The sequence below is a fragment of the Rhinatrema bivittatum genome, chromosome 1 (assembly GCF_901001135.1).
Source record: "Rhinatrema bivittatum chromosome 1, aRhiBiv1.1, whole genome shotgun sequence".
NCBI lineage: Eukaryota > Metazoa > Chordata > Amphibia > Gymnophiona > Rhinatrematidae > Rhinatrema > Rhinatrema bivittatum.
In genome coordinates, this window is record NC_042615.1 from 143,180,792 (window position 1) to 143,203,073 (window position 22,282).

The 22,282-nt window shown below is 43.3% G+C and overlaps 2 protein-coding genes across 5 annotated transcripts in view; one reads left to right on the plus strand and one right to left on the minus strand.

Moving 5' to 3' along the window:
• The window catches only part of SPATA18 (spermatogenesis associated 18), a 274,302-nt gene that overhangs the window by 239,343 nt on the left and 12,677 nt on the right, over positions 1-22,282 (minus strand). The window lies entirely within an intron of this gene.
• The window catches only part of SGCB (sarcoglycan beta), a 112,923-nt gene continuing 96,645 nt past the window's right edge, over positions 6,005-22,282 (plus strand). The window contains exon 1 of the mRNA XM_029587844.1: positions 6,005-6,028. The gene's annotated coding sequence lies outside the window, so the exon portion shown is untranslated. The remainder of the gene's footprint in view (positions 6,029-22,282) is intronic.

Consider the following 22,282-nt stretch of genomic DNA (forward strand, 5'->3'; position numbering starts at 1 on the left):
AGAATTCCCTGCCGAAACCACTGTCATTAGGCTTCCAGGGTGAGTCCCACTGTCTCTAGGATGGCAGCTTTGACTTCCTGGTATGTGGCCCTCATTTCCAAAGTGGCAGTTTGGAAGGCATCTTGACTACTCCTGAATAGAATCCCCAAAAAGGTAGCCCACCTGTCCTCTAGCCAATTTGCCAGTTGAGCTGAGCATTCAAAATTTTTCAGGAAACCATCGTGGTCTTCTTAAGTAGTGTCAATGATATTATGGCCGCCGGTCGCAGCGGTCTGCAACCGGGCCGGCTCCTCACCCGAGGCAGCGAAACACCTCAGACGCTGCCATGATCATAGTCTCCGGCTGAGGCGGTCCGCAACCGGGGCCAGGTACTGGCAGGCCGCTTCGGTCCTCCTCCAGGGCTCCTGCTGGTGCAGGCAGCACTCTCTGACGCTCCCTGCGCAGCTGCTGCCACTGCTGAGCCCGGCCGCATGGATCCTGCTCGGCCGGGCTGACTCCTCCCCCTTCAGTCTGCTAGAGCCACGCGCACGGCTGAAGATTTTATTTAAAGGGGCAACGACAGGAAATTGTCGTGGCTCCTTCCTGTCTACTCCTCCCTTGACTTGGGTATTTAAGGCAAGGTCTGCTCCTCAGACCTTGCCTTGGTATTGAGGCACCTTGCTGGGTTTGTTCCTGAGCTCTGTGATCCTGGTTTTGTTTTGCTCTTTGTCCTGCTTCTGCTCCTCCTCCCCGTTGGATTGATTCTTGACTTTTGACCTTCGGACCGGCTTTCATGCTTCTCTTGGCTTGATCCTGGAATGGCTTCTGACCCTTCTCCTGGTTTGCTCCTGGACTGGCTTAGGACCACTCTCCTGATTTGCTCCTGGACCGGCTTACGACCCTCCTCTTGAATTCGACCCTTGGAACAGCTCTTGACTATTCTTCGACTCGCACTCCTGAACTGTCTACGACCTGCTGGAGGTGCCAGCTGTCTGGAATCCATGACCTGCAGGAGGCACCTGCATCCAGACCTGCCTTCAGTCTTCAGGGAGTCTCTTAAGTCCCAGCGGCTGGGTCCCTACGGGCTCCTCCTGGGGGGATCATAAGCTTCCAGGGTGAAATCTTCATTCAACGTCTGCATCATCAGGCCTTGCCCTCCGACGGTAGAGACCTAAGAGGGTTGACTCCCTTTTGGGTAGCGCTGACTCTACCTCGGAACAGGGATCCACCTCCCGACTCATAACAAATGACAAGGGAGGACTGGTTAAGGCAGTTTGCATAGCTTGCGCTATCAGGGTTAGCATCACCTGTTCTCATAGTGTTGCTGATCAATTTGAGTTTGCAAGGGCATTCTGTAATTGCTGCTGGCCTCTAGTAAGGGCCTGGATCACTTCCCTGCTTATCGAACTACCTCCAAACTGGAAATCTCTCTGTGGGGAAGGAAAGGTGAAAAAAAAAACAAAACTGCCGGCCTGTCCAGCCTTGGCCCACTGCTTGAACCCTGACTGCACAGGCGGGCTACTCCTGTTATTCTGGGAGAGTGGAACTGGGAGGCCTCAAGAAAAAGAGGGGAAAAAAACCTCTGCAGAGTTTTTTTTTTCTTTCTGCTGCGATAGTGCTTGGAAACAGCCAGAAGGAATAAGGAGGCAGACTCTGGCTGTTTCCTTTTTCTGCAATATATTTACAGTGAAAAATGAAGTGCAAATCAAAACAAACAAATGATGCAGCTCACCTTAAAGTTCAGGTAACAGAGAGGCATCACACATAGCTGGTTTTCTGCCTGCTCCCCAGGGCCTGTTTAACCCTGTCATGGGGAATATAGTTTAATAAAAGAAGCTACTTCTAACTTTGTATATAAAAATTTAGATGTATTCTGACTAGAAAAAGTTAGAAGAATTATCATTGTTTTGGACATTGAAAAATATATTGTTAAACTTGATAACAGATGATAACCAGTGAATAAACATTCTTATTAGAATTTACATTATGTATACTGTACAAGTAGCTTCTATCATAATATTCTCTAAGGATCTCTAAGGGTAGAATAGTAATAATATAGTGTAATTTTAAATTCCTGTCTTTCATTTCTGCATTGACACTCCAGATGATACTGATGGACCAATTCAGTATGTGGGGAAACATAATGCAGCAATGTCTTCTTCTCTTTGATCTTCTTCTTCTTTTTCTCCTTATCTCCAAGGATTGCCTTATAAGTAGCACTCTTTTATAATTTTCTCAACCCATTGAAAAGGTAATTGGGAACAAGTATCTCTTCCTGATTGAATGTATATTTCAGTCCTTTTCTCATATGAATAGCCAAGCTATAAGATATTGCTAGCCAGAAATGGTCAGGACTATAAGCAAGACTATTTTGTACCACACAGAAACAAATGTCTATAGCAACAAATGTCCATCTGCAGTATTTTTAAACAAGCCAATCAACGACTGCATCTTTATCTGTTGGACAGCATCATATGGCATACTTTTGGAATCTACAATAATCCTTGTCAATCTTCCAACATATCACTGTCTATTGTAATGTATTTAAAGAAATGTAGAAGTCTTCAACCTTTCTTATGATTAAACAGTAATTTTCAATATTTGTGTGTCAATGCAACAAACAAACACAAGAATCAATTACTCCATCATACCACAACCCTTCCAGGTCCTGAGTTCTTATACTCTGGTAAAGGGCTCCTCCCTTCACATAGGATTCCTTGTGGATCTGGATCTTAAGGAAGACCAGGCGAGACAGCAATGCCTGGTCCCTTAAGGTAGTCTGAGGGAGTTTCCTATAGATTCCCTCACAAAGCACTATATAAATGTTAAGTAATTGTAGTAGTAGTAGAAGTAGTAGATACAGCTGAATACTAGAGCGGCTGTGCTTTCTGTAGTTCCTCCCACTCCTGTCTCTGGCATGTGGTGCTGCAGGGACAGGACGGGTCAGCGGCGGATTCACAACGTCAGACCGGCCCGGGTATTCGCCGCCCAGGACACATCACGCGGTCTGCTGAGCGCAGCTCTGTCACGGCCATGCACGGCAGACCACGTGACTGGAGAGATCGGCCTATCGGGGGATGCCCGATCCCCCGATAGGCCAATCCCCCCTGGGAGGGGTCGTGGGACTGCAGCAAACCTCACAGCAGCCACTCTTCTCTGTTCTCAGGAAGACCCCAGACTTCATCTTGCTGGCAAATAGAGGAGAAGGAAGCTATAAATGCCAGCTAGTACCAGGCAAACTGTGAATGTTGTAGGGAAAGGAGAGATTGAGAAGGAGCTGAATAGTGAGACCAACTAAGATGAGGAGGGGGTGAATGCTAGGGAAAATCATGAGGAGGGGGTGAATGCAAGATAAATGAAGCATAAGAAGTGAGTTAATGCAGGCGGTGGAGTGAGTTGAGGGAAAGGGGTGAATACTTGGTGGATGATTGTGGAAAAATTATTTAAGGAATTATTTAGTTTACATGAAGAATTTTGAATGCGAGAGAAATTAGTGGAGCAAAGATAATCACTAATATTGCTAGTGTAATTGCTTGACGTAAGGCCTATAAGTTCTGAGATTAAATATGCCATTTTTCTTAGCTCCCTAGTAAGAAGAAACAAATCATGAGATCACATATTAACGAGCAGTTACTCATGAGGCTAATGGTGAAGATATCAGGGTAAACAGGACAGAAGCAACTTAGCCACCCAATTGTTGCTGATATGATTAGACAGACAGTTGACGCCTCAGCAGATGACAAGAACACATGGGAGTAGCCCAGAGAAGATTCTAGAGCAAAGGGCAGAAGAATTAACATAGAAAGACCAACTTCAGACAAACTGTTTGTAATCTGAGAAAGAACAGATCAGAAGAAAGGCTTGTTGGATATTAAAGTACCTGATGAACTGGTCTTGGTTTTGTGGTGCTGTATTTCCATTTTTCCCAAAATATATAAGACTCACACTGGAAACTATGAGGGGAAGTATCTTTGTATATATTCTTAATGTAAAAATCTAATCTTGTATGCTTTTATTGCTTATTCTCAGACTTATAAGTAAAAATCTTCTATACTTGTAAATAAGTGTGTTATGTATTCTGTGACATAATAACCTATCACTCAGCCCACCTTTTATAATGATGAAGAAGGGGTGAACACTGGGAAGGAGGGGTTATGATCAGGAGGTGAATGCAGTGGCAGGATTTTTCACTCCTCAGAGTTGGCAACCCTATGAATGAGGGCATTGGTATGGGCAAAGATCTTAATTAATCCTGGAGGTTTTTCTCTCATTGTTTGCACATGGAAAATCTCAGTATTAAATGGGACCCAAAGGTATTTTATCTACAAATCATTTGCAAGAGTTGCAGTTTGTCTGTTCCCAACAGGCCTCTGGTCCTATTAGCTCATGTAAGAGAGAGACACTAAGCAGTGGCTCTCTGATGAGATACACGAAAATTAATGAGTCGCATGAGAGAGAGAAGAAAGTTCCAAATGAAAACTAAAGAAGAAACAACTTTTTCTTTTAAAGAATTTTTTCTTCTAAAGGGTGAAATGTTTTATATAATAGTTCTATATTTTAATGTTTGTATTCCACAGTCATAAGGACTACATAGTAAAGATAAAACATCTGTATGATCATTTTTCATCCAAACTGGAAACAAGTCTTCTGTCAATCTGTTTTCCTTAGTAATCAACTAATCAATCTCTTAATAAATACATCTCAGTTCAAATCTGTTTAATTAAGTGAACTCCTTTTCCATATATTTATTTTAAGTTACATGATTTCACATAAGAGAATTAGAAAGTACATTGAAAAATCATCACAAGCTGAGATTAGCCAGATTTTCATGAAATGTGTGACACTTCATTGGAACTTTTCAAACTGGAAAAAACAGTGGATAAATATTTGACATCCCATTTAAAGAATATCCATTGGGAAACTATACATTTTAAAAAAAAGGAAAAAAAAAAGGAAACAAGATGTTATGGAGTACATTTTCAAAAACATGCTAAGTGGTGCTTCACTGGTTACTTAAAGTCAACTAAGTTTATGCTCATTTTCACCTTTAAATTAGCAAGCTAATTTGGGGCTGAACATTACCCTAAATCTAGCTGGCTATGACATAGCAGGCTACATTTAAGCCAGAGATGCCTGTGAACAGGGATAGCTATGTAACTTAGCTGGCTAGCTCTGAAATTTCAGCACTAGTTGACTAGGTCTCCACCTGACCCAACCACACCTGCTGGAATGCCTTCTTTTTTAACCCGCATATTCAACCTGAAGCCTGCCGATGGAGGAGGCACATGAGGCAAAACGCTCTGCTCTCCTCTTGCCAGCCAAAAGGAGGGAGAAGAGGATTGTATGGGCAGGGGACAGTAAGAAAGATGACTGCAGCAGGGCAGGCTGGATGCGGAAAGAAAAGACTGTGAGGGAGGGTCAGGGATCATGATGGGGGGACAGAGAGAGCACTCTCCTGAAAATACAATTTAAAAACTCTGGCTGTCCCCCCACCACCTTCATACTGCAGCCAGCCTTGCGTTCTTTAGATTTCAATTGAACTGGCCTGTCTCCGTATAATAAAAAGAAGGCATTCTAAGAGATAGGGGCTTGGAGGGCAAATGAAAAATATGAGTCAAGGTCACTGGCTGCAATATCTTTTGTACAAATATCAATTAAATTGGATGGATGATTCAAAAGTTATTGGGCATTTGGGGGCAGATATGATGATCTTATAAGGTAAGTTTCCCTATAAGAAAGTAGGTTTAAAAAGCACACAGAGATTTACGGTAAGTTTTATGGAAAAATAAAGTATGGAGAAAGCGTGCATAAAATCAGACTGAGACAATTGAGGCACTTCAGGTTGGTGCCTGTAAATGGTGTGTCATGCCACTTCAAGACTGCTGCATTGTGAGGCATGCCAGGGTTGGCATGGGAACTGTAGAATGCACCAGAATGCTGTCTTTCTTATCTTATCCTGTGTGGCTGTTGTTGGAGGTTGATGAGAAAACAGATCACAGGACTAATTTCTCTGTAGGGTCTAAAATAATCTTACATCTAGAAGGAGCAGGTATGGGAAAGCTTCCTTGTTGGTGTTAAAACTAGAGTAGTCTGTATGTTATGTTTGTGCATTATCTCAGCAATTTTTTGCTTAAATGGCTAATTCATATTAGACTGGTTAAAGAGTATTAACTTATAGCCTAGAGTCAATAACCTCAGTTTTCTGTGGTAGCTCCTGGGAAGATTCTGTGGCACGGGTTAGAAAATTCAGTAGCACAGTTCTCAACATTCTGTGATGACTATTTTGCATAAAGTTTTAGATTGTTTTTGTAGGAAGAATCAAACCATTTTCATGTTTTGTTTTTGAAGAGGATAAAAATATTATTTTTGCTTTGGTTTTGGATGAATGTATAATGAAATCTTATGGTACCTTCATTGTGCATTTATCCTAGAATGCCTAAAGACTCATCATAAGCGTAAGAGAATGGTAATCTTAGAAATTTCCTATGCAAATAAGTGATAATATTATTGGAATCTATCCTCATGTGCTCCTTCTAGTGCAGGGTCTGTGGTATTGGTAGAGGATGAGCTCTTAATTTGCTTTTCGGTTGGGACTGAGAACCTGTACAATATCGGGGAACGGGACATTAATGATGCCCTGCCACTCAACCCCATTGGGAATAAGACGTTGTAATGATCATTATCAAAATAGGATGATTAAACTCCAGCTATACATACATACATATGTAACCCCCAGCAGGCAATGTAAAATAAAGACCAGGTGCCAAGGTGTTAGGATCCTGTGCACCCAATGAGTGTGTTCAAAAAATAAAATGGTGGTCAAGCAGATGGTGTAGTGGACCAGGCTCAGAGAGGCTTCTTCTTAACTGGACAGAGATTCTGTTACGTCAGGGTTAGTGTGCCCTTGGGCCTCAGCCCGACCCCAGACGGATCCAGGACCGAACCGAGGGTTGACAGCGTGATCCACCATGGCAGACGGTCTTACCCTCCGCCAGGCCGGCAAGCTCCCAAGACCAACAACAGGATGATGTTGAAATGTGAATGGTCCTCCAACCATTCTGAGCCCTTTCGGACCTGCCGCTTGGATCGGCATGGAGCAGCAGGCCTGGCCTGAGGTCGAGGGCAGACGGGCCTTGACACAAAGACATGGCAGACTAGGATTGATGCGACGGCATCATAGACAAAGACTTGGGTTGATGCAACGGCATCACAGACGAGACTTGGGTTGATGCAACGGCATCACAGACATGACGAGGAACTTGAAATCCAAACAAGTCAAGACGCAAGGCAGGAGGACATTGGCACTGTCTCTCAGGGTGCCCTACTCAGTCCACCCGTGGGACTGGTTGCGGACCACCCTGTCCCACTGCGCGCCCTACACAGCCCGAGGAGGTTGGTCACGGACCATGCTGGGAGCGGGACAAGCACAGGAAGGATCCAGTCAAGGTGGGACTCCGACGACGAAGCCGATGTCATCCGAAGCACCAACACGGCTGGCAGGACGAGACTGCTCAGGAGTTCAGGACACCAGTCCACCTGCAGGCCTCTCCAACCCGGGAAAGACGTCATCCGAGGGAGCAGGACCGACAGGACCAGAAGGCTCAGGAGCACAGACGTGAACACCAAAGAGGGCAGGTCACCAGGAGGTGAAACAGCAGGAGATGAACACCAGGACACCTGGACAAGGACCTCAGGCACGAAGACATAGCATGAAGACATAACTTGACATGGCGAGACGAAACGAAGAGGAGCTCCACGAAGAAGACCTGACGGAGCTCTGGCAGGCAGGAGCCTCCAGAGTGAAGTAACTCCAATGCAAGGCGAAGACTGAAGTGACGGAGCAGCCCTTTATAGGGCTGGAGGAGGAAGTCCACTCCCTAGGTGGGACCAGCACACTTCCTGTGTCTGGCCCTTTAAATCCTGAAGAGAGGCGCGCGCCGGCGCCTAGGAGAGAAGCAGGAACTTGTGCAGGACCGCGGACAGTGGCCTGCACCGATGTCCTCGTGCAGAAGGCAGGGCTGGGCCTGGAGAGCAGGCCCTGATGATGGCAGCAGCTCCAGCCACTGCAGGAGGCGCCGGGGGCGGCTCCAGCCGACACTCGAGCCCGGGGATGCGGCCTTCACGCTGCGAAGGAGTGACGTCGGCGGTGGCTTCCGACTGCGATGGAAAGACAGAAAGTCCGCGGCTCCGGCTGCGGTGAAGAGGAACATCCGAGGCGGCCTCCAGGCCGAGTAAGGGACTCATGACCGCGGCTCTGGCCGCACTGAAGGGCCCGACGGCGACGTCCGTGCCACGTCGGGTGAAGCAACAAAGAGGTAAGCAGTGCCTGCTCGTGGGAAGGACCCGCGGGCAGCGTTTCATAACAGATTCTTCTCCCCTCTGGAGATGAACAGACACTCCCATACCACACTTAACTTCAGATACACAACAGTTCGCAGGCATTACCACCTCTGACAAATCCAAATCCTGGGATAAGGATTGCAATCTACAACTGGTGGGTGGTTTCAGTACTTCTAGAATGTATTTAACTCACAAAAACAAAACAGAAGGCATCTTCATAATATCAAATTCCAAAGGATTCCTTTGAAAATCAGTCAGACAGTAGAAAAATATTTTTTTTAAAAACCCTTAACAACGCAACATACTTCCTCAGCAAATGGAATTCATTTCTGGCCTAACTCCAGATCAGTTCATCTATGCAAAAATCAGTCACGTATTCCAATCAGAAGTAAGAATAAAGGATGAGACATCCAAAAACATATGTTCTTTTTTAAGTGGGTCACAGAAAAACAACCCATTACATTACACAGGTAGAGGTTGTGTGACGTTCAAGAAGAGATTAAAGATCAAGGCACTAGCAGCACAGGGCTCAGCATTAGGGCAAGGGTCACACATTCCCCCACTTGAACCTTTTTGAACCTCCAAAAATCCCAGAAGTTACACCACTAGTTGTCACTGGACACTCGAGTAGACATGCAGTTGTATGCAAAAGTTTAGTCACCCCTGATCAAATTCTATGTTTCAGTGAATCTCTAAGTGAACAGCAGCTGACATGGTACAAAGTTACACACAGCCGAAAGCAGATAGGAGTAATAATCCACGTTCAAGAGGATATATGTTTATACATATGGGAGCATGGAAAGATTGACTATCCTCAAACAAATGATAACAACATGCAATTTATTGATGAAGAGACCCCAAAGTTCCAGTTGTTGTGCTTGCTGCTCACGGGCCCCGACTGCGAGTAGCCACACCCCCTGCTTTGATGCGGCCTACGCTGCCCTGGACTGCCACTGCTTGCCTCCGCTCCCACGCAGCCTGACGCCGCTGTGCATAGAAGGAGGGACCGCCACTGCTCGGACCATCTCAGTGTGGCAAGGGAAGCCACTCTCACCTCCGTCCTCTCTCGGCTGGAATGCCATCGCCGTTGCTTTCACCTCCTCAAGGCAGGGTTGCCGCTGATGCAGACTTCCTCCTTCTTCCCCAGGCCCTGCATAGGCGCGTGCACATGCCCCTTTTGGATATTTAAAGGGCCAGCGGCGGGAAAAGCCTCACGGCCCAATCAGATGATGTCATCAGTCCTTGCCATGTCCAGCCCTATAAAAGGGCTCTGCTTCCACTTCTCGGGGCCTTCGCATCAGATCTTCACAGTTATTTGTGGTCTCTTCTCTGGTCAAGGTCCTCCGTGGTCTCGTGTCTAGATGGCTCTTCGTTGGATATTCTTTGGATGTTCCTGGTCTTGTTCCTCGTTGGAGCTCCTTCGTCACCTGTCCTGTGTTCCTGATGTTCCATGTTCCTGATGTTTCGTGTTCCAGTCCTGGTCCTGATGTTCCCGCTTCCAGCTCTTCATCCTGCTTCCGGGTTTCCTTTTTATCCACCTTTCCTGGCGTGCAACCGTCGTGGGACGTGACCCATGGCGGACTGTGTAGGACGCTTTGTGGCACAAGGCCTGTCTTCACGTCTGCAGTGCAAGTCTCCGGAAGGCCCTTGCTTTTAACGCCGAGATCTGTTCCTGAATCCTGAGTCTTGAATTCTGTTCCTGGTCTTTGGAGTTCCTTGTTCCTGCTTCTGTCCATGACCTAGACTCAAGCCAGAGCCTACTCCGCTCAGCGTGGTCCACAACCAGCCATGGGCGGCTGTGTAGGGCGTGCCTCAGTGCAGGTCTCTCCTGAATCTTCGCCATGTTTCCAGCTTCAAGCCTTCGTCTTCTCATCTGGAGTCTGCGACCAGCCATAGGTGGCTGTGTAGGGCGCGCTGCGGTGCAGCACTCACCCCTTACTAGTGCCTGAATCCTGAATCTGAATCTTCCAAGTTTCAAGTTACTCAGTTCCATGTCCCGTCATGTTCCTGCCCTCAGCCTCCTTCTGGCCTCACGCACTCGTCGTTCCCAAGCAGCAGGTCTGGAAGGGTTACCGAGTGGCCGGAGGGCTACTCTTGAGACCAGCTGGGTCTTGAGGGCTACTCTTGAGACCACAGGTGAGACCATTGCTGGGTCTCACCTGTGCGTGCAGGTCCAGTGGAAGTCTGAGCCTGCCTTGTTCCAGTGCTCACGATGTTCCTCGTCTTGACTCTGGTCCTGCCTTGTTCCATCTCCAGCCTGTGCTTCGATACTCTCACCTCCCACAGTGTGTGTCTTGGGGCTCCTCCCTGAGCTGTGCCATGGTCCAATAGCTCACATCCCTCTAGAGCAAGGGACCGCACCCCTGCAATCGCAACACCAGTGCACATTTAGCAAAGGTTAATATGTCTTTTTACCAATAAATTGCATGTTATTACCATTGAATACTCTCTGGAATATTTGTGTGAGGACAGTCAATCTTTCCATGCTCCCATATGTATAAACAAAGTTACATCTGACATTTTTCTGCAAAATTATTGTTTACTTGCCAATTTTAACTGACTGAAAATAATAAGAGTGAATATGGAATGTGCAAAAGTTTGGATATCTTTCCATTTGATTCATTACTACTTAAAAAAAAACCAAAGTTGTTAATATGACCTAAAAAGTTGATTAACTCATCAGGCCTTCAATTAATCAGGTGAAGACAATTCCACGGTTAAACAGCTAGCCCTGAGTTGTATATCTCTATAAAAATCTGTGGCTCATAGATCTGTGGAGAATACTCCATCTGGAAGAATGAGATTATACACATGTCTCTAGGGCCCATTCTTCCTTGTCTAGGATAGATTATATATTGACTTCTCAAGAGATTTTCTCTAAAGTGCTTACTGCAGTGATAGGTACACTGGGGATCTCAGATCATACCCGAATATTGGTAGTTGAAAAGGAGAAATTTATTTGGAAATTTCTGAGTTTTTTTAAAAGGTGATATTGATTTCCAGACTTTTCTACAAAAAAAGTGGTTAGATTTTGTATCTCATAATGCCCAATATGAGGACTCCTCTATGTTGTTTTGGGAGACAAACAAAGTAGCCCTTCAGGAAGAAATAATATAATATCATATACTTAGTAGAAATAAATGATTTAACAGGACCATTATACAATTAGAAGAGAAATAAAAGCATGCCAAGGCAAAGATGGTGAAACATCAGGCTAAAGAAACTAAGAAAGAATGTGATAGCATTTTAGAGAGCTTAAATACTTGCCTTCATCAGCAGGTGCTTAAAACACTGCAAAAATCAGAACACAATTTCTTTAGATTCAGAAATAAAGCTGGAAAGTTCTTGGCTAATGCAGTGCGGGTATGGCGTGGGAAAACCTTTATTGAAAAGTTATAATCTGAATAAGTCATTATAGTTACTAGGAAAAAAGAGATTTGTGAGATCTTTAAATCATTTTATGAGAATCTTTGCTCTGAAGATCGATTGGGGGGGAGAACAAGAAGAAAATCTATTTTTCAAAGATCTTCAAATCCTTAAGGTTTCAAAAAGATCAATTGGATTTCCGAATAAACCGATACAAGCTCTTGAAATATTAAAAATGATAGCTGAAAGTAAATCAGGTAAACCCCGAGCCCAGATAGGTTCTCATATGATTACTTTAAGCTTTTACATGCGCAAATTGTGGGGCCAATGAGTAAATTCTTTATAGATGCGCTCCCACAAGGGACCTTCCCACGTGAATTCAATAGAGCATATATTACTTTACTGCCTAAACTGGTGAAAGACCCACTGGTACCATCTTATTATATAGGCCTATATCACTGCTTAATTGTGACCTGAAAATCTATGCCAAGATTATTGCTGACAGACTGAGCATTATTCTGTCCTCCATTATTTCCACAAACCAAGTAGGTTTTGTAAAAGGCAGATCAGCAAGTACTCATATCGTCATGACTATTTGCAAACAGGAAAATGAAAATACCCCTGCGTTGGCCATAGGATTTGACTCTAAAAAAGCCTTTGACTGAGTTTCTTGGCCCTATATGTTTTCAGTATTGGATAGATTTTGTTTAACAGGAGATTTTGTTAGATCCATTTCCATTCTACACAAAGATCCCATCTCACACATAATAGCAAATGGTTGTAAATCTGCAGATTGCAAGATAAATAGGGGAGTATGACAGGGCTGCCCCCTTTCTCCTTTATTGTACATTCTTTCCTTAGATCCTCTATTAAGAAAAATTGATATGGATGCAGATATAACAGGCTTTTATAAAGGAGGTCAAACATTCATAGTAGCAGCTTTCGATGATGTTACCAACCATTAAAGTATCCCTACCAAAAGTACTGGCCTTCCAGAATCCGTTTGTAAGTTTTGTAGGGTTGAAAATTAATCAGGACAAATCTGAAGTCCTAGATGTTCAGGGGACTGCAAAACATTCTTTTGGGGTTCAAGTTTCCCATTAAGGTGGGTTAAGGGTACAATATCTTATTTGGAATTAAAATTCCCGAGGACATTGCTATACCTTCTTTATACAGAGCAAATGTGAAACCTTTGATGCAGAAACTGGTTAAATCTCTGACACATTGACGCACAGTTCCCTTAACCCTGACTGGCAAAATACATCTCTTGAAAATGATGGAAGTCTTGAAGTGGCTATATATTTTACAGATGTTACTCATATCGCTTTCCTGTAAAGACCTTAGAAAGATAAATAGTATTTTCAGAGATTTTCTGTGGAACAAAAAGAGGGCAAGATTGTCTCTAGACACTTTGATTATTTCAATGCAAGGAGGAATGAATTTCCCAAATTTGCAGAGATACAACCTAGCTTACATACTCAGGTACAAGGCTAATTGGCTCTTTGGGACTTCACGTTTCTTCCCCTCAGTAAATTTGCACAACTGGTTTGGGAATATCTCTCTGAATTCCTTGATCCAGATCCAGGCAAGTGAGGTCCTGAAAGAACTAAAATTACATTTAATTGTGAGTTCCTGAAAGAAGGCTTGGGCCCTTCTTTGCAAACTATTTTTGCATGAAGGCAGACTTTCGTTCTTTATGAATATCTGCGGGAACCAACAGTTGCCCCCTGGTTTAGATAATCCAGTATTCCAAACTTTGTCCCAGAAAGGACTTAAGAGTATTAACCAAATTTTTATTAAAAACTCATACATTATACACAGTTTTCAAGAATTACAAAAAGAATTTATTTTGCCACATACGGATTTTTATGCTTACCTATAACTGAGACATTATGTAAAAGAACATCTTAAATCATTTCATGATGTTAGTGCCAATAAGTATTTTACAGATCTATTCTTAAGAGCAAAGAAAATACGGTTTAACAGAGCTTTAACCAAAAAAATGAAGGAGATTTCATATATGAAATGGTCTAAATGGGCCAATGTGGATCTGTTGAAACAAGATCTTAAATACTTCATGTGTATAAGCCAGATTACTGAAAATGTAATCCTTAGAGAAACACAATATACATTTTTACACAAAATTTATGTTTCCCAAGATAAAGCGTATAAAGCCAAGCTAGATTCATTAGCACTCTGTATTAAATGTGGAATGGGGAGGAAATTTTGACAGTTCACGCATATCCAGCATAGCCCTCTGCTTCAACGGCAGGGGAGCAAGTCTGATATTTCACTTCAATGCAAAGCCAGCAGGGCTCTCTTCTTCAACGACAGGGGAGGAAATTTGACAATTCACGCATATCCACCAGCATAGGCCTCTACTTCAACGGTAGGGGAGGAAATTTTGACAATTCACGCATATCCAGCATAATAGCCCTCTGCTTCAACGGCAGGGGAGCAAGTCTGATATTTCACTTCAATGCAAAGCCAGCATAGCTCTCTGCTTCAACGACAGGGGAGATTGAAGAAAGGTGGATCTATATTCAGGCAACAATCAACAAGGACTGAATTACACAGTCTGAATAAACAGATAAGCATGGGTGTGGCTTGCTTATTGCGGTGGTTAATACCACTAACTAAATTAAGCTATTTCACTTAGATGCAGTTCCAACACTGCTCTCTACATTAATGGTGGGGGTGGAAGGGAAATAGAATAAAAAAAGGTTACTAAGAGCCAAGAGAAACAGATAAGTATGTGAGAGAAAAAAAAAAGTGTGAAAGATTGCTGGGCAGACTGGATAGGCCGTTTGGTCTTCTTCTGCCGTCATTTCTATGTTTCTATGTTTTCTATGGAATGGAGGTGAGAACTTACATACATGGGTTTTGGAATTCTCCAGAAATATAGAAATTTTGGAAAGAAGTGTCTTTACACTCTACTCAACTAATTTCTATACCTATACCGTTTGATACGAAAATCTGGCTATTTGGCATATATAAAATGAATTTTGCTTTCTTAAGTCCAAGTAACAAGTTATTTATAGATAAGGCTGGACTAATAGCAAAGAAGGTAGTTCTGGTCAGTTGGATTGAAAAGCAAGGCCCATATATGGCTAACTGGCATTCTAGAATGGTCATAAGAACATAAGAAGTTGCCATACTGGGACAGACCAAGGGTCCATCAAGCCCAGCATCCTGTTTCCAACAGTGGCCAATCCAGGCCATAAGAACCTGACAAGTACCCAAAAACTAAGTCTATTCCTTGTTACTGTTGCTAGTAATAGCAGTGGCTATTTTCTAAGTCAACTTAATTAATAGCAGGTAATGGACTTCTCCAAGAACTTATCCAATCCTTTTTTAAACACAGCTATACTAACTGCACTAACCACATCCGCTGGCAACAAATTCCAGAGTTTAATTGTGCGTTGAGTAAAAAAGAACTTTCTCCGATTAGTTTTAAAATGTTCCACATGCTAACTTCATGGAGTGCCCCCTAGTCTTTCTATTATCCGATAGAGTAAATAACCGATTCACATCTACCCGTTCTAGACCTCTCATGATTTTAAACACCTCTATCATATCCCCCCTCAGCCGTCTCTTCTCCAAGCTGAAAAGTCCTAACCTCTTTAGTCTTTCCTCATAGGGGAGCTGTTCCATTCCCCTTATCATTTTGGTAGCCCTTCTCTGTACCTTCTCCATCGCAACTATATCTTTTCTGAGATGCAGTGACCAGAATTGTACACAGTATTCAAGGTGCGGTCTCACCGTGGAGTGATACACAGGCATTATGACATTTTCTGTCTCATTCACCATTCCCTTTCTAATAATTCCCAACATTCTATTTACTTTTTTGACTGCCGCAGCACACTGAACCGATTATTTCAATGTGTTATCCACTATGATGCCTAGATCTCTTTCTTGGGTTGTAGCATCTAATATGGAACCTAACATTGTGTAACTATAGCATGGGTTATTTTTCCCTATATGCATCACCTTGCACTTATCCACATTAAATTTCATCTGCCATTTTGATGCCCAATTTTCCAGTCTCACAAGGTCTTCCTGCAATTTATCATAATCTGCTTGTGATTTAACTACTCTGAAGAATTTTGTATCATCTGCAAATTTGATTATCTCACTCGTCATATTGCTTTCCAGATCATTTATAAATATATTGAAAAGTAAGGGTCCCAATACAGATCCCTGAGGCACTCCACTGAGAAAATTGTCCATTTAATCCTACTCTCTGTTTCCTGTCTTTTAGCCAGTTTGCAATCCACGAAAGGACATCGCCACCTATCCCATGACTTTTTACTTTTCCTAGAAGCCTCTCATGAGGAACTTTGTCAAACGCCTTCTGAAAATCCAAGTATACTACATCTACCGGTTCACCTTTATCCACATGTTTATTAACTCCTTCAAAAAAGTGAAATAGATTTGTGAGGCAAGACTTGCCCTGGGTAAAGCCATGCTGACTTTGTTCCATTAAACCATGTCTTTCTATATGTTCTGTGATTTTGATGTTAAGAACACTTTCCACTATTTTTCCTGGCACTGAAGTCAGGCTAACCGGTCTGTAGTTTCCCGGATCGCCCCTGGAGCCCTTTTTAAATATTGGGGTTACATTAGCTATCCTCCAGTCTTCAGGTACAATGGATAATTTTAATGATAGATTACAAGAAGTCTCCCATTACTGCACTACCAATTTGGTTAGCTTCCCTAATTTCTCTTAGCATGTCACTGTCCATCTCACCATCTTGACCAGGTGGACGGTAGTATACTCCTATCACTATAGTCTTCCCCGACACACAAGGGATTTCTACCCATAAAGATTCAATTTTGCATTTAGTCTCATGCAGAATGTTTATCCTGTTGGACTCTATGCCTTCCCGGACATAAAGCGCCACACTGCCTCCCGGGTGCTCCTCTCTGTCATTGCGATATAATTTGTACCCCGGTATAGCACTGTCCCATTGGTTGTCCTCCTTCCACCATGTCTCTGAGATGCCAATTAAGTTTATGTCATCATTCACTGCTATACATTCTAATTCTCCTATCTTACTCCTTAGACTTCTGGCAATAGCATACAAACATTTCAAAGTTTGTTTTTTGTTTGTATTTTCATTCTGCTTTTTAATTGATAGGGATAAGTTAGAATTTTTTTAGCTCAGGTGAGTTTTTAGTTACAGGCACTTGGACTACTTTTCTTATTATTGGAACTTCACTGTCGGGATGCCCTAATTCTAATGCATTATTAGTATCCTTAGAAGATACCTCTCTCCGAACCATGCGCTGCTGAGCAACTGTCGGCTTTCCCCTTTGTTCTAGTTTAAAAGCTGCTCTATCTCCTTTTTAAAGGTTAGCACCAGCAGTCAGGTTCCACCCTGGTTAAGGTGGAGCCCATCCCTTCGGAAGAGAGTCCTCCTTCCCCAAAAGGTTCCCCAGTTCCTAATAAAACTGAATCCCTCTTCTTTGCACCATCGTCTCATCCACGCATTGAAACTCTGGAGCTCTGTGCATGGAACAGGGAGCATTTCAGAGAATGCTACCCTGAAGGTTCTGGATTTAAGCTTTCTACCTAAGAGGCTAAATTTGGCTTCCAGAACCTCCCTCCCACATTTTCCTATGTCGTTGGTGCCCACATGTACCATGACAGCCGGCTCCTCCCCAGCACTGTCTAAAATCCTATCTAGGTGACGCGTGAGGTCCGCCACCTTTGCACCAGGTAGGCATGTTACCAGACAATCCTCACGCCCACCAGCCACCCAGCTATCTACATTCCTAATAATCGAATCACCAACTATGATGGCCGACCTAACAGTTCCTTGCTGGGCAGTCGGCCTTAGGGAGATATCCTCGGTGTTAAAGGACAATGCATCACCTAGAGAGCAGGGCCTTGCTACAGGATCCTTTCCTGCTGCACACGGTTAATGCCCTCCAGTCATGAGACCTTCTTCCTCCAAGGCAGCACCAGGGCTGCCAGTCTGAAGTTGGGACTTGGCTACTATGTCCCTGAAAGTCTCATCTATATACCTCTCTGTCTGCCTCAGCTCCTCCAGGTCTGCCACTCTAGCCTCCAGAGATCGGATTCGTCCTCTGAGAGCCAGGAGCTCTTTGCATCACATGCACATGTACAACTTATCACCGGCGGGTAAAAAATCATACATGTGACACTCTATGCAAAAGACTAGGAAGCCCCCCTCTTGCTGCTGGGCTGCTGCCTTCATCTCAATTTTGTTCAGTTCCTAGTTAAGTTTTAGGTTGCTATGGGAGTAGGAATGTGTCTAATTAACGTCCTTTAAATGTATTAGTGAATTCATTATATGTCTGGTAGTGGCCTACAAGGGACGATCAAACTCTCAATAACGTTTTTGTTGTTTTTTTGGGTTTTTTTGTTTTGTGAAAGTGGCACCTGCCTATAAATTAAAGGATGAGCTAGGGGTGGGTTGGGAAATCCAAACAGTCTAACTTCAGTTAGTCAGCCAGAGTGACTCACTGCTCTCTTGATTATCAAATGTTGGTACCTAATCAAACCAAATCACACTACCTCAACACCTTTCCAAGTTGAGTAACTGAACTGAACTTTTCAACCTTTTTACTTAGGTATACACTGCTCCTAGCTTATTTCTAGCTTCTGGCTACTTTGTTTTTTGGGTTTTTTTTAAATACAAACACTCAGTTCTGCTTACTAGTTGCCTTACAGACTTTTAAAAATAAATACACTAACTACTGCTTACTAGCTGCCTTACTGACTGACCATTTAAAAATACAGTCTAACTTGTTTATTCGCTGCCTTACTGACTATTAAAAGCACAAATACACAAACACACTAAATAATATTCTCAAATAGTTAACTTTGCTCCAATACTTTTGAAAAAGACAATGTGCCAAGCAAAAACTTACTGATTCCTTTCAGCCACTAGCAAGGTGATCCTCTCCTCTCACTGCTCCCACTGGAATGTGGGTTACTGAGCTCTTCCCTTGAAATATATAATGTGCTTCTAAGGTAAATTAATGCAAAACAATCCCTTTGGAGATTTACACTGCAGTTAGTTTTCCTGAGTGACTCACTGCTGTTCTGATTAACAAACAATGGTACCTATTCAAATCAAACACACAACCTTAACACTTCAGTTAGTCAGCCAGAAGTGACTCACTGCTCTCTTGATTATCAAATGTTGGTACCTCTCACCTCATCCACATCTCCTTCCCTCTCCCTCAGCCCTCCTCCAATCCCTCTTTTTCTCTTCTCCAGAACATCTTACCCTTCCCACTTACTCACATCCTCTTCCCTTTTCCTTCCATCCCCTCTCACCTTCCCTTCCTCTCTCCCTCAGCCCTCCTCCACTCCCTCTTTCTCTTCTTCACAACTTTACCCTTCCCACATACTCACATCCTCTTCCTTCCATCCCCTCTCATCTTCCCTTTCCTTGCTCTCCCACCTCCTCCACAACCCCTTCCCTCTCCCTCAGCCCTCCTCCACTCCCTCTTTTTCTCTTCTCCAGAACGCGCGCCTTACTACCGGGCTCATTGCTGACCCGCCCGACGCTTGGATACTGCTGCTGCTCCTCCCTGCCACTTCCAAGGCAGCTCTCACACGGCTCCATTTCCTCCCAGTGCCATGTTGCTCCTCTCTGACCAATGTGCTCTCTCACCCGTGCATGCGCAGTAGAGCTGCTCTCTACTGCGCATTTGTGGGCCGTCGGTCAGAGACCATTTATATTGTAGATTGAAAAGTAAGGGACCCCCGCTGAACGACCTCCTGCAGTTGATCTCCTGCCAGCGGGACCCCCGCTGAACGACCTCCTGCAGTCGATCTCCTGCCAGCGCCATTTTCCGTTCGGAAAACGATTCGCGGCAGGAAATCGCTCCCGGACCCCCGCTGGACCCCCAGGGACTTTTGGCCAGCTTGGGGGGGCCTCCTGACCCCCACAAGACTTGCCAAAAGTCCAGCGGGGGTCCGGAACGACCTCCTGCAGTCGAATCGTGTTGGTCTATGGCCGCCGCCATTTTGCAAAATGGCGGCGCAGAATGGCGCCGGCTGAAGACAACACGATTCAATTGCAGGAGACCGTTCCGGACCGCCGCTGGACCCCCAGGTAATTTAAGGCATTTGGGGGGGGGTTCGGGAGGGTGGGGGATTTAATTTAAAGGGTCGGGGGTGGGTTTTAGGGTGTTTTAGTGTGCCGGTTTTCCTGCCCTCCCCCTTCCCCCGATTTAGCTACGGACCGCCGCTGGACCCCCAGGTAATTTAAGGCATTTGGGGGGGGGGGTTCGGGAGGGGGCGATTTAATTTAAAGGGTCAGGGGTGGGTTTTAGGGGGTTTTAGTGTGCCGGTTCATGATTTTAACGATTTTCACGATACTCTAAACACCCAAACGGCGACGATACGATTCCCTCCCCCTCCCAGCCGAAATCGATCGTTAAGACGATCGAGGACACGATTCACATCTCTATTAGAAAGGATATGTGCTAGAAAGTCTGGTAGTCTCTTTGTAAGATTATCCAACATAAGAACAAAAGAAATTGCCATGCTGGGTCAGACCAAGGGTCTATCAAGCCCAGCATCCTGTTTCCAACAGAGGCCAAACCAGGCCACAAGAACCTGGCAATTACCCAAACACTAAGAAGATCCCATGCTATTTATTTATTTATTTATTTATGGTTTTTATATACCGGGAGTTCCTGTATACAATACATATCACTCCGGTTCACAATTTAACAGTAATAACTACTGCCGGGTGGCAGTTTACATGGAACAATCTTGGAACAAATCAGAACACTTGATCTAAATGAATAAGAAAAACAAACTAAGCATGCAATTAATAGCAGTGACTATTCCCTAAGCAAATTTGATTAATAGCCGTTAATGGACTTCTCATTTCATTTCATTTTCATTTATTAAAATTTATTGATCGCCTACCACAGAGAGGCCTAGGCGATTTACAACATTAACATACATAATGAAACATAAAAATAATAAATACAATACCACACAAATTACATGTATTTCACAGAGACAGAAATAACCAATCTCATGTAAACAAAATAAATAGTCAATCACCCAAAATATGTAACAGAATCCTCACATCTGTAAAGGTATTTATTCTGCTGGCAGCACTCTAGAATATATTGTATGCACGATGGATAAGGTGTTCTTTCAAAAACTGTCTGAACTTTTTTGCATCATCCAAAGACCTGAGCTCAAATGGAATAAGATTCCATTGTGTTGGCGCAGCAATGGAAAAAGAGGTCTCACGAGTACTATATAAGTGAGCATGTTGAACAGAAGGAACTTCTAGCAAAATCAATTGTGAAGTACGTAAACATCTTAATGGTTTGTAAATGCGTAGAAGAGCATTTAGCCAGTAAGAGGAATCAGAAGTTAACAACTTAAAGACAATCATAACTATTTTATAAGTAATGCGTTCAGTTATTGGTAGCCAATTCAGATTATATAGGACTGGAGAAATATGCTCACAACGCTTCGAATGGGATACTAAACGTGCAGCTGAATTAAGCAGTAATTGTAACGAATGTAATGTCGTTTTAGTAAGACCGATAAACAAACTGTTGCAATAATCTAAGTGAGGAAAAATAATCGTACGAATTACAATCAGAAAATCTCGATCAAATAGCAAATGCCTCAACCCTGCAATAAGACGAAGTTTGAAAAACCCCCTTTTAATAAGGGATCTAATGTGAGGACGAAAGGACAGCGTGGGATCAAGTAAAACTCCTAAGCTCCTAATGGGTTTATCAATGGTGAATGAAATGTCATCAATGTGAATTGAGTCATTGGAAGGTGTACAATGAGGACGATGGATCAATACGATATTGGTCTTGATGGTATTCAACATAAGTTTATTTGTTTTAGCCATCGCTTGATTGAATCTATACACAAGTGCAAGGTATCAGAAGTGATTTGCCAAGACTGTTGTACCTTAATGTAAAACTGAATGTCGTCCACATAGATTTTAAATCCATCAGTAATGATGGACAACAGTTTTGTAATAGGGGCCAAATAAATGTTAAATAACATAGCCGACAAGGCAGAGCCTTGTGGGACCCCAGTTTTTAATGACTGAGAAGATGACGATTGAAAGTTGAATCTGACCGTTTGAGACCGATCTGACAAATAGCTTTTAAACCAAGTAAGAACTGTCCCGGATATACCACATTCCTGCAAACGAGACAACAAAATCTGATGATCCAAATTTGATTAATAGCCGTTAATGGACTTCTCCTCCAAATAGTATATCCAACAGTGAAGTCCAAAAATATGCACTCAAACATAAGAGGACTAATAAAGATGACATTTAAATACAGTAATCACTGAATACTGTTCTTTAAAAAGACCAGTCCATCAAAAAATGTTCTTTGAAGAGATCAACTGTACCCTTAGAAAGACTCCTACAAAGGACCTTTGTTTCACCCGCTACTGGGCTTCCTCAAGGGATAATGTGACTTGGAATAGATGCAATTTCAAAAGAAAAATCTCCACAAAAAACTTTGTTGAGATGCCAGCAACCAAATCTCATATTACAGTACATCTGTGTTTATGTGATGCATCTATTCTGAGCGGCAACATTTTTTTAAA